The 13,760-nt window shown below is 44.7% G+C and overlaps 1 pseudogene; it reads left to right on the forward strand.

Annotated features, from left to right (window-relative positions):
- LOC127212972 (actin-related protein 3-like) overlaps nucleotides 1-13,760 on the forward strand; it is a 220,518-nt pseudogene that overhangs the window by 89,628 nt on the left and 117,130 nt on the right.

The following is a 13,760-nucleotide window of genomic DNA, read 5'->3' on the forward strand; positions in this document are numbered from 1 at the left end:
ACCCAGCCTTTTAGCCTTACTTTTAACAATATTGCAAATGTGTTCTTTTGCAACTTCGTGGTGGATACAATGTATCTTGATCATCCCTACCCCAATTCTCCCTTCTGCTCTCCCTCATGCACACCCCAACACACACTGTTCTCTTCTGAATTCAGTAAAGTTGCCCACTGGAATGTTGGCTTACCTTGATGCCTTGGGCTTGTGTAGGTGACCACAGCTGCTCTGAGCTTCAGGACAGCAGCTGTGTTCAGAAGACAGAAGTTCACAGCACTGCTCCCCATCCTCTAGCTCTGAGCTCTCCCTGCCTCTTCTTTCATGATGTTCCTTAATTGATGGAATTGACACCGCTGTCCCATTTAAGGCAGAGCACTCCAGTTGTAGGGTCTCCCACAGAGACTATGACCCCTAAGCCATGTGCTTTTGGCCAGGTCTATGATACCAGGCATGAATTCCCTTCTGTGGAAAGAGCCTCAAATCCAACCAGAAAGCAGTTGTAAATCCCACCAAAGCTATGCCTTAGATAATAGATTGGTATTGTAGCATACAAGATCTGCCTATGGGTAAGACCACTGGGACCTTTTCTCCCCACCCCGAGGGACCTACATGAAAGCTAGACAGCTAGGAGTAAGTTCCCTGGTCATCTCCAGCATGATCTATGTCCTATAAAGGACATACGTAGTGCCTTCAGCAATATGGTCTTACATCTAGTTATGGTGGGCAACCAAAAGTAATGAGAATATGCTGTTTGCCTAAGCAATAACATAGGAAGAGAGCCCATAGCTGGCATCCATTTATTGAACCATGTCTTCTGGGGGTAGCATTATCTATCCATGTTGTGCCATGTACTTGTGTCAAACTCCTTTTTTTCCCCCCAGACAGAGTTTCTCTGTGTAGTTTTGTAGACCAGGCTGGCCTCAAACTCACAGAGATCCACCTGCCTATGCCTTCTGAGTGCTGGGATTAAAGGTGTACACCACCACCACCTGGCTCATTCTGTTTTAATAGCCTATGGTGGAGGGTGTCTACGTAAGGCTTTTTCATACATGTCCTTGTTTCCCCCTGTCTTAGTAGCATTTTCATTGCTGTGATGAGAGACCTTGAACAAGGCAACTTACAACAGAAAGCATTTAATGGGGTTCCAGAGACTCTACTGTCCTCTGGCCTCCATAGCTCTGCAGTCACCTGTACTCGTGAGCACAATCCCCTACACACACACACCATGTAATTTTTATAAGTTTAAAGTATAGGCCAGTACATAGGTGAGCCTAAGTCAGCCATTTATCATCGCCATCGAGTACAGCTCATGTGTCTGTTTAAGTGGCTTCATAGTAGGTTGTCACAACAGCATTGGCACAAACACTTGAGTGATGGATGCGTCATTCCATGCCATACAGAAAGCCACAGTGTCACTGGACAATAAAGATTTTTTCAGCTCCATTATGATCTTATGGGCCCAGCTCTGTGCAGTCCCTTGTTGACCTCATGTGGTACATGACGGAATCCCATGCTCTAAGTTAACCATTTGGTGTCCTTAGTACTCCCTAATGCTTTGCCACCGCATCTTCAATCCCGTCCCCAAACCTTTCCATCATTCCTAAACCTCAAATCCATGAAGCTTCTCTCCATTTCTCCCTGATCCCAAGTCCTGACATCCACTGATCTGCACTGATCTGCATGCTTCCAGCCTCCATGAATTTACCTGTTCTAGACACTTCACACAGTTGGGTCCATGTGACATGAGCATCATCAATATTGCAGCATATATGAATCCATCATCCTTTTTCATGGCTGAATAATGCATGTGCTTGAAGTCATATTTAAAATGATTTTGGGGCCATTGAGACAGTTTGTTAGATAAAGTAGCTATGGGTCAAGGTTGACAGCCTGATTTTGGTCTCCAGGAATACATGGTGGAAAGAGAAAATCATCTCATTCTTATCTCTACGTGTGCACTGTGCCTATACTTTTGATTGAAATAAACAAATAAATAGTATATTTTTAATTGTAGTAAAATACACATATCAAAATTTACTATTTGAACTATGTTAAGTATACATTTCAAAAGCATTCATAACACATCTTACAACTGTTTCTGCTCTAGATTCTTGGGTTGCTTTTTTCTTTCCCTAGTGCTAGGGATTGAACCTAAGACCTCATATATGCTAGTTAAGTGCTCTACCTACAGCTATATCCCTCTAAAAGCTTCTTTTGTTGTTTGAAACAGTGTCTCACTAAGTTGCCCAGGTTGGTCTTGCTTCAGTCTCCTGAGTGGCTGGGGCTTAGGCTTACACCATGTTGCTATTTTAATGTTCCCCTTTTCCTGTGTGAAATCTGGAGCTTGGGAGGAGGCAGTCACCTGCATACTAGAAGATAAGGTCAGATAGTAAGACAGGTGTGACTCTATGTATCAGCCTGGCTAGGCCATGGATCACATTATTTCTGGGTGTGACTGTGAGGTTGCTTCCAGAAGAAATTAGTACTTGAATTTAACTCAGTAACTACCCTCCCAGATGCGGGTGGGCATTATCCAATCTGTTAAGTGCCTGAAGAAAACAAAACACAGGAGAAACACACACACACACACACACACACACACACACACACACACACACACACACCTTACTGCTTGAGACCTCTTATTTTGTCTTCCTTTGCTCCCAAACTAGGATTTTAACTACCACATCCTTCGGTTCTCAAGTCTTTGGACAGAATATGAACACAGCACTGACTTTTCTGGATGATGTGACTCCTCACCCTCTGTAAACTGTCATCTAGCCCTCATTTTTAAAAATCTATTGCCTATCTACCTATCTATCATCTTATTTTCATCTATCCATCAATCATCTACTTATTTGAGGCATGGTTTCCATGCAGCCCAGGCTGGTCTTGAATCCACTATGTAACCAAGGATAACCTTGAACTTCAAATCAGTTCCTAGTTTCCTAAGAACACTTCTATTCATACTGCTTTGCTCATGTCTAAAGTCATATTTGGTACGATTTTCTGTAATTATTTGTGTATTAATTGGGCGGTATGGCACACACCTGAAATCCCTCCACTCAAAGAGCAGAAGCAAGAGAACAGGATCAAATCAGAGGCCAGCCAGGTTTACATAGCAGTATCTAGTTTATCTCAAAGAACAAAACAGGACAACAGAAACAACGACCCTTGACTCTAACTTCTGAAGTGCCCGACATGGAGGAGTCAGCAGTGACTATTTAGTGAATGGCTGCATGAGCTGAGAGAAGGGTCTGAGAAGGCGTGGAGGTGTGGGGTCTAAGCGTGTGGGAGGTAGGGGCAGGAGGGTTAGGGCTCCAGGGCATTCTCAGCTATGTACAGGGTTTGAGACCCTCCTGGGCTATATAAGACCCTGTTTCAAAATGAAAAGACAAATCATTGAAGACAGAGGCAGGAGGATCAGAAGTTCAAGTTTGGGGCTGGGGAGATGGCTCAGCAGCTGTAAATGTGTCTGCTTTTGCAGAGAACCCAGGTTTGGTTCCCAGCACCTACATGGGGGCTCACAACACATCTATCTGTAACTTCAGTTGTCGCAAAGTACCTTAGATGACTTTTTGGCTCTTGAGACTGTTCCTCCAGGATTTCCTTTGACAAGAAAGTAATACAAATGGAAAACAGACTAGGTTGAAGCACACTCGCTTGTCCGTATAACAACCTCCCATCCTTGTCTACACATAATTTTATTGGCAGATATTCATTATACATAGTGATGGGTTTCAAAAAGATATTTACACACAAGCATGACATGTACGCTGACTATATTTACACATGCTCATCATGTACACTCACTATATTACACACATGTACATTATATGTATTGACTATATTTGCACGCGTGTGCTCTCTCCTTTCGCCCTCCCTTTCATTCGCCCAGATAATTTTGTTTCTGCTTTAATGGCATGGACACAGGAGTGATTTCATTGTGCCTTATTCTTCTTACAGGGATTAAAAAGAAAACTATTTCTTTAAAGCAACAACAACATTGGTATGGGGTGGGGGTAGGGTGAGGTATGGGGGTGGGAACTGTGGGCAGGATGGAGAGTCTCAGTCTGGTGGTCTCTCTTAACTGGACATATAGAAATGAATCTAAGGTCATAGTCCACATGGTAGAACTCCACAGGCTTATGTTATATTCTTTCTTCTCTCACTTCAAAATATTAAAAAAAAAAAAAACTTTATAAGATTTAAACTGGTTTTATAGGGTCCTTTCCCACACATTAGGCCACTTAAGCCCCAAACCAAAGGGGCATATTCTGGCCTACCCATAAGGAACTGGGGCCCTATGAAGGCTCTGGCTCCTGGCTAGAACTCTGCTGTCCTGATTGCTAGTCTGGTAGCAATGTCCACAGTGTCAAGTGAACATTGTCAGTTTAGCAGTCTGTCTTCTGAATTTACTTTTTCTCCTTCCTTCCTTCCTTCCTTTCTTCCTTCCTTTCTTCTATCCTTCCTGTTTGTTGGTGTTTATTTTGAGACAGGGTTTCTATGTGTATTCCTGGCTGTCCTAGAACTCTGTGTAGACCAGGCTGTCCTCAAACTCAGAGAGACCTACCTTCCTCTGCTGCAATTAAAGGTATGGCCACAACCGTCCATCTTCTTTCTTTCTTTTTTGTGATATTGGGGATTGAAACTAGGGTTTATGTATGCTTGACAAGTACTCCACCCCTGAGCTATATTCTTGATCCTTTAATTTTTTTTTTTTTTTTTTTTTTTTTGATGTTGTTTTGTTTCTTGAGACTGATTTCCCTATGTAGCCCTAGCTGTCCTGGAACTCGCTCTGCACACCAGGGTGGCCTCGAACTCAGAGAGCAGCTGCCTCTGCCTCCCAAGTGCTGAGATTAGAGGTGTGCCCAGCTAGTATTTTTTGTTTTTATTTTGGGAAAAAGCCTCATTAAGTAGCCTAAGGAGGTCTCAAACATTCACAGTTGGCCATCGTTCAGATTCAGACACCCAAATGGCGGGGATTACAAACCGGTGTCCACCATGTCTGGCTTAGATTGACTCTCTTTGGGAGTGTTCAAATGGAGCAGGAAGATGATGGCTCAGTCTGCCATCTGAGTATAAGGACTTGAGTTTAGATCCTTAGCACTAAAGACCGGGCTCAGGCTTTAGTCAGCACCTTTAGTCCCAAGCCTGTCTAACTCAGAGCTGGGCAGTCGCCCTGAAGACAGGTCTATCCTTGAAGCTCATTAGCTGCCCAGCCTGGCCCATCCAGTCCAGGATCAGTGAGACACCCTGTTTTCTCCTTGCATTCCCTGTTGCTGTGTTAAGACACCCTGACACAAGCAACTTAAGGGCAAAAGGGTTTATTTGGCTCACAGTCCCATGTTACAATTCACCATTGCAGTCACGGAGGCAAGGACCTGAAACAGCTAGTCACATTCACACCGAGAGCAGAGGGCGAATGAACGCATGCAGGCTTCACTCAGCCTGCTTTCTCCACATTTATACAGTCCTGGATTCAGACTAGGGAATGCGGCTGCTCCTGTAAGTGATGGACACTCCCAGCTCTTACGTGGCCGGCCTCAAATGCACAGAGATCTGCCTGCTTCAGCTTCTTGAGTGCTCGGATGAAATGTGTGTCACCACACCTGGGGTTTATATGACATCAAACATATCCCTGGCTACCAGGAAGCGGCAGCTTGTCTCTTGGAGGCAACTGGAACACTTTCTCTTGTAATTCTCCGTGAGGAGACCAAAATACATTCAATGAACAATGGCTAGACCAACTGTGGCCGGTAAACTCTGACCCACAGTGAGTAACTGACATCTACCCAGAATCCCATTCACTTTCCGACACAGAACCAGCCAGAGAGAAAGCCAAATACAATTCCCAAACCAATTGCTTGAGACAGCCCATTTCTTGGTAACCTGCCTCCACCTCCCCTGTTCCAACGACCTCCGATCCTAGAGTATCCAAAGCTGTCCCTTCCCACTCTAAATTTTCTTTTCATCTCCTCTGCCTGCCTTGAGCTGCAGCCAGCTCTGAGTATGAATGTCCTCCACACTCATCTGAGCTGCCGTCATTGATGCCACTGGATGAACAATAAATGATGTCATAAAGCCACGCCATGAAAAAAAAGAGCATCAGTTATTAAACATTTGTAATGTGCTTTGCAGTCAGTTTGGTGTGGCTCATAAACACCTCCAAAGTACCGATACCCCCATTTCAGAGCTGAGAAAAACCGAGAAGCAACGAGGAGATCAGGTGACTTGCCCAGAGCTAGGAGTGGAACATAAATTTTAAGGTCTGTTGTTTTTGTGCTGAGTCCGGCCTGCCCTTTGGAATCATTACCATTTTAAAGTATTTGGCTCTGGGTTAAGCGAATATTAAGCAGTAGATCACATTTCAGCCTGGCAGGCGTGAAAGTATTGTTTTTAGTTTGTTTTTCTAACTTTTAGTAGGGGACATATGGGCTGCATTAACTCTACTGTGTAGCACAATTTCAATGATAGTTTCTCTTCCAAAAGAATTTTCACCGTCATTTAGCATTTGAAAGTTCAGCACATGCCATCAGCCCTCCTGTTTTTCTTTGCCTTTTGCAGGAAAGTGGGTGGGAGGTCACAAATCTAGCCAGGAATAAGTATGTTATGTGATTGTGGCTGGGGATGGGAACGGCATGGACTAAGTTCCTCCCATGCAGGTCTTTCCTTTTTCCTTCCTTCCTTCCTTTTAGCCACCCCCTCATCCCCATCCTCTACACCAGCCAAAGCCTTAAGATTGGAAACTGAGATTTACAGCACCTAATTAGAGTATGAGGATGCTTGTCTAGAAGGCAAGGGAGGATGGGAAAGAATGTGTTTTGGTGGCTCCTTGCTGTCTGCAAAAATGCAGCTGTCCCTGTCCCCACCACTCTTGGGCGTTTAGGGAGGAGGACACTTAGCAACAACATTTGTCCTAGTTGCCACTGTACTTGTTCATCCCAGCAAGGAAACCCCTACTGGTTAGCGGACATCAGCCATAGTTAAGAAAGTCACTGTATGTGTAGTTTCGGTAACTACTAAATAATAGGGCCCAGAGGCAGCTCAATTGGTGGAATGCTTGTGTAGCACACACAAGCCCATCACTGCATGAGGAGGTGGGCACAGGATGATTAGGAGTTCTAGTTCATCCTTGACCATATAGACAGTTTAAGGCAGGCCTGGGCTATTCGAGACCCTGTCTCAAAACTAACAAAACAAATCTTCACCTACATTTACCTGCCAGGGTTCATCTGCCCGGTCTCTGGACTCTTGGGAACCTGTGTATCCTGGTTTACCCAGTTATGAGCCCAAGCGCTGCTCCAGGTTATAGTTCCCCTCCGTGGCCACTCTGATTTCTTCATTTCACTTTTCTTTTCATCCCTAAGCTTATGACACGAAGCCTGTAGATGTATGTGATTGGAAAGGTGATGTAGGAGCTGGTAAAGTTTTCTTTGATGCCGCAAGTGAAATGGGTTTTGTTTTGCTTTGCTCTTTGAGACAGAATCTATTACTTGCTTGGATCCCCACCAAGTAGACTAGGGAATCTGGCCTGCAGGCCCCAGGGATTTATTTATTTTTGCCTCCCCAGCACTGGAATTAAAATTGTGAGGCTTAAAGACAAAACAAAACACGTTTTGGGGGATTGAATTTTGAAGGCCACCACCTCACTTTTATTGAAGATGTACGTATTCTGGCTTACAGTTAAAGAGGGTACAGTCGCCATGCAGGAAAGAATAGTTGTGGGAGTGCAAGGCTGACTCTGGCTACATCAGAAAGTAGAGAAGGGAATGCCTTCCCTCCCTAACTCTTACATGTCTCATCTGGCTGCATCTGTGTTTCCTTTCGTGCTGTGGAAAAAAACAAAACAAAACAAAACATGGGGGCTGGAGAGAAGAACACTGGCTGCTCTTCAAGAGGTCCCAAGTTCAATTCCCAGCAACCACATAATGGCTCACAGACATCTATAATGAGATTTGGTGCCCTCTTCTGGTCTACAAGCATAAATGCAGGCAGAACACTGTCTATATAATACATATATCTAAAAAACAACAAAAGTCAGTAGCTTTTAGTAGCATTGGTAGTCTAGAAGACGTCAAAACAAACCACTAGGTTCCTTCTTCTTCCCTCATTCCTTCTCTCCTTCCCTCCCTTTCTCTGGTAATGCTGGAATTGAACTGAGAACCTCACATATGCTAGGCAAACACTCTCTCACTGAACTATATTCTAGTGCCAAACCCATGGCTTTGCCGAAGCCAAGCAAATGTTCTACCCCGAGCTATCTTCCCCAGGCCTTCCAATCACTATGTATTGATCACTAATTCAATGCAAAGGCCGTCGGGGCTCAAAAGTAGATAAAGCAAGGATGGAAGGGTTTAGGACAGGTCAGACAAGTCCTGCAGCTCTTGGAGCTGTGTTTTTCTCATCCCTTACAACATATAATTAGGATTAAATGGAGGTGTGTGTGTGTGGGGGGTAGGTACACATTCTAGCCACAGATGGCAAACGATAAATGGCTGACATGAAAGGGAATGTAAGACGAGGATTCACCTTCCAGACAGTCTTCATATTGCCAGGCAGATAAATTAGCCACATTAAAAGGCAAAAACAACCCAGGCTAGGTAGCACGTGCCAGCAGTCAAAGCTTCTCTGCAGCTACTCCGAAGGCTAAGGCAGGAGAGCACTTGAGCCCACAAGTTCAAGGCCAGCCCGAGAAATGTAACATAACAACAACAACAAAAATCCAAAATGGGTACCAAGGTGCTGAGGGGATTCTTGTTTTGTTGTTTTAAAGACACTATGTACATAGTCATCAGAAGTACAGAATTTAGTTTTAACAGATCATATATACCTTCATTTCTTTTTATTTCAATGTAAATGGAAATTTGTTTTTCTTACAAAGAACGGGGGACCCCTAAATGTTTACTAAAGAATAGTGAAGAGCATGGTGGCACTTCCCTACGATCCCAGCACTTCAGAAGCAGAGGCAGGAGGATCGCTGTCAATTTGAGGACTGCCTAGGCTGCTTGTGAGGCCCTCGCTCAAAAAGAAAAAAAAAATGAAAAAGTGTTGCAATGTTAAACATCAGTGGGAAAGGGGGGGAGGGGAAGGGAAGACTGGGGACCGAAGTGGCAGAAGAGAAGCTGGGGGCAGGGAGAGAGGGAGAGACAGAGGCAGGCAGAGAAGCAGAGAGAGAAAGACAGGAGGTGGGCAGGGCCCTTTCAAAGGGAATAGGCACAGGTGTGCTCTTAGTGGCTGCAGCTGAGGGCACATCCTGTCAGAACCCCAAGGACTGATCAGTACAGATGCTTGAATACTAACAACAACAACAAAGGGACAAGGAAGAAACCCAGGTGGAATAAAACCCACCTTGGAAGAGGATGGAGGTGGGAATAATACTTGACCTTGGTTTTGAAGGATGAGAAGGTTTGCAAGGTGAAGAGAGGAAGTTTACCTACAAGCATAGTGGGTATTTTGATTTACCTGTGTGTCTGGCATGTTAAAAAAAAAAAAATGATGGATTTTGTGAGAGGAAGGCAGATGTTAACAGCCAGGTGCCTCCTGAGTTCACATGCAAGCCTATGCCTTGGCAGAGAGAGGAGCAGACCTTCTCTGGAGTAGAAAGCCATCACAGCCCACCTGTGTGAGTTATGAGCATTTTCCAAGCCACATTCACAGATCCTTTGTTTTACAAGATAGCCCTGTCTCTCAGTTGATGTTTAAAAATTAAAGTGTTTTGCATTGAGAAAAGAAAATTAAAGGCTTTTGTAGATGTGTCAACCATACATGAGACTGCCTGCTGCTACCACAGTAGCAGAGATTACCAGCTGATGTGGCATGGTAAGGCTTCCATGTTCCACACCATCTAACCACCTAGTTCCAGGAATCAAATCCAGGTCCTGACACATGATAGGTGTCTTAGGGTTACCATTGCTGTGATGAGACACCATGACCAAAATCAAGTTGGGGAGGAGAGGGTTTATTTCACTCAGAGTTCCAGTTAACAGTTCGTCAATCATTGAGGGCAGGAGTTGATGCAGAGGCCATGGAGGAGTGCTGCTGACTGGCTTGCTTCCCATGGTTTGCTCAGCCTGCTTTCTTGAAGAACCCTGGACCACCAGGTCAGGGATGGCCCCACCCACAGCGGGCCGGGCCCTCCCCCATCAACCACTGCTTAAGAAAACGCCCTTGCAAATAGTCCAGTCTTATGCAGGCATTTTCTCACTTGAGGCTCCCTGCTCTCTGATGACTCTAGCTTGTGTCAAGTTGAGATAAAACCAGACAGAACACTAGGCAAGCACTCTATCAGTAGCTACATGTTAGTCCTAGAAAGTAGTTGTGTTAAGTGTGGTAGCACAGGCCTGAACTCCCATCATTGAGGAGGTGGAGGCAAGAAAATGAGGAGTTGAAGGACAGCCTCAGCTACATAATACATTCAAAGCTAGCTTATTCTACCTGAGGCATGGCCTCAAAAACTGAACAATGACATCTTTAATACAACTCCTTACTTATAAGACATATTCTACGGTCACAGGCAGAGAGCTTCTGGCTCCTTACCTGGACTATGGATGGCTACAGCCTCTACTCTGATTGCTTCATCAAGGAAACACTTAGGAGGCTTGTGCATGCCCATTCCAGCTTTTCAGCAGTCTGAGGCAAGAGGACCATGAATATAGGGCCTGCATGGCTGTAGAGCTGCAGTTAAGGCCAGCCAGGACAACTTAGAAAGACCTTGTCTCAAAATAAAAAAAGAAAGGGCAGGGTATCTCAGTGGTAGAAAATGCAAAATAAAAAAGAAAAAGAAAAAGGAAGGAAGGAAGGAAGAAAGAGAAAGGAAAAAGGAAGGAAGAAAGGGAGAGGGGGGCTGGGATATATTTCATTCAGTAGAATGCTTGCCCAAGGTGTGCAAAGCCCTGGGTTCCCATCCCAGCTCTGCATAAAACCAAACACCATGGCACACATCTGTAATCTCAGCACTCTGGAAACAGAGGTAGGAAGGTCAGAAGGTCAAGGATTGTGGGAGCCATGCAGCCTAGTCTCTGATTGCATATGACTACCTGTCCAAAGGGTTTCCACAGGTCAAAGCTCTTGTGGAAATAGACTCTCACTCAGCAAGGACCAGTCCCAGCATGGACAGCATAGGAATTTGCAAAATTTGTGCAGCCTACAGGCTCTTTTCTCTGTCATTATAATGGTGATTCTTTGGGAGGTTTTTAGTTTTACTTTGTCAGTCACACATGCAACAGCTATAATTTTCCCTGGAAACTGTTCCTTTTCAAATATTTCCCCCCTAAGATTCAACAGGAGACTAATAGTTCTCAAATCTCTTATCTGGAATTACTAACTACAACTCCCAACCCTGGGAACTTTCCTGATTAAATAGAGATAGGTACGCATGAGAAAACAACGCTTGGAACCTTAGCCATGTCTCACAGTGTTGCAAAGGAGAGTAGGGCATACATACCCAGAACAGAGAAACGGCCTCAAGAACACACACAGTGCCAACTGTTGAGTTCCCTGGACACCGAACAAAGAATCAATGATAGGATCTAGTATGATCCAATGGGGGGAAATGTAATGTAAAATATGGTGTGGAAAGATCCATCTTCACCATACACAGGAGCTCGTGTTGGTAAAAGATGCATGATCTAGTGAGATGGGAAGAGTGCCTTATCAAGGTCTGCCTTTTACAGAGAGATTGAGACACTGGGCCCTCTTGTAGAAAAGGGAACTGCATAAAAACTTTTCAGCACAAGTAGCTGCCAGCTGACATAAGTGTCCTGAGAACAGGATGTGTCTAGCTGGATATTTAGTTCAGCCTGCAGAAAATGCTGAACTCTATGTCTAGAATAAGGTTATATGGGGAGGGGGAGGTGTATTTGGGGAAGCATAAAGGGGAACAATGGGGCTTTCATAATGATTACAATGTATTCCATAAAATACAATGTATTTCTTAAAATCAAAAATAGGAGCCATGTAACCCTGGTAAGAACTCTAAGTATAAATAAAGATGGCTTGAGCTCTTCAGGACCTCTTGAGTGCAATCCACTTAGTGCTCAGAAGTTTTCCTTACTCTGATGCCCTTACCCTATCTCAGGACCTGAACCTGAGCTGAGCCTGGACCCCCAGCAAAGGCTATCCTTGGCTATATAGCTAGTTCAAAGCCATCCTGGGCTCAGTGAGACCCTAATCTCAAAGAGAAATAAAAGATGGAAGAAAGAGAGGTGTGGGGGAAGGAGACATTTAGAGCCAGGTGTGGTGGTACATGGCTGTAATCCGGTACTTCTAAATGGAATGCAGAGGATTGAGAATCCAAGGCCAGCCCGGGCTACAGACTGAGACCTTGTCTCCAAAAACAGAGAAAGAGGCAAAGCAAGGCTTCCCATCGCAGGAGAGGCTGCAGCTAGGAGGAGCAGGAGACAGGAGGAAGCACATACAGCAAAAGCCTTTCTTTCTCTGTCCTCTCCAAGTCCATTAACAAAGAGGGGAGCCAGTTTCAAGCCCCAAGGCACCTGATTACTAATCAGATTCTGCCCTACATGTGGACATTTTTATATTAAAAAAATGCTTGTTAAATCATCTCAAGGCTTTAATTACTCAATCTACTTGAAGCTTATGTAAACTCCTTGGAGATTCATGTCAAACTGTTAAACTGAAAAAAAAAAATGCATGAAAAATAGGACTTTCAATGGGCCAGCTTTTCTCTTAGCTGGGTTTTGCCTAGACCATGGTGGTGGTGGGTGGTTGTTAGGAGCACAGAAGGGAAGATGAAGGGGAGAAATCGGTGTTATTTTCTCCTTTCATGGCTACTCTAGTTAACCAGCTACCGCCCTCTAGTGCTTGCTATATAGTTTGCAATATGAAGTCCAAAGTGTGTGTGTGTGTGTGTGTGTGTGTGTGTGTGTGTGTGTGTGTGTGTCACTTGCATGTAGATACCTGCAGGGATCAGAAGGGGAAGGGTGTGTTCAGTCACCTGGAACTGGAGTCACAGATGGCTGTGAGCTGCTGTGTATATATAGGTACTGGTAACTGAACCCCAGGCTTCTGAAAGAGCAGCAAGTGCTCTTAACTGCTGAGTCATCCTTTCAGCCTCCTGAAACCCATTCTTTAAAACCATGTTTAGGGACTGGGAAATATAGCTCAGTCAGGAAAGTGCTGCTATGCAACTTTGAGGACCTAAGTTCGGATCCCAGCAGCCGCTTGAAAAAGCAGAGTGCAATGGTGCATGTCTGTAATCCTAGCCCTGGGAAGCCGAGACAGGATTTCCGAGCTCACTGGCCAGTTAGTCTGGCCAGATGGTAAGCTCTGTATTCAGTGAGACCTTGAATTAAAAAAAAGTGTGGAAAATGATAGAGGTAGTTAATCTTGGTTGTCAACTTGGCACACCTAAGAAACCCAACCCTCAGGTGAAGAACATCCTCCGTCATAGTGGCCTCCGGACATGTCTAATTGATGTACGAGGGCCCAGCCCACTGTGGGTGGTACATTCCCTAGACAGATGGACTTGGGCTGTGTAAGAAAGGGAGCCAGCCAGTTCCCCCATGGTGTCCTGCTTTCCCTCACTGATGGATTTCCACCCAGAAGTGTAAGCCAAATAAACTTTGCCCTAAGTTGCTTTGCTCATGATGTTTATCACAGGAACAGGGGTCAAACTAGATGAACACCCAGCTCTGGACTTTGGACCCTACATAGATGTACATACGCACACACAGATGTGTCCAAACCCATCTACATCTGGATGGGTCTACCCATTGGAATTGGGAGGTGAGGCGCCCACCTGACCT

Source organism: Phodopus roborovskii, unplaced genomic scaffold, assembly GCF_943737965.1.
Source record: "Phodopus roborovskii unplaced genomic scaffold, PHOROB, whole genome shotgun sequence".
Taxonomy (NCBI): domain Eukaryota; kingdom Metazoa; phylum Chordata; class Mammalia; order Rodentia; family Cricetidae; genus Phodopus; species Phodopus roborovskii.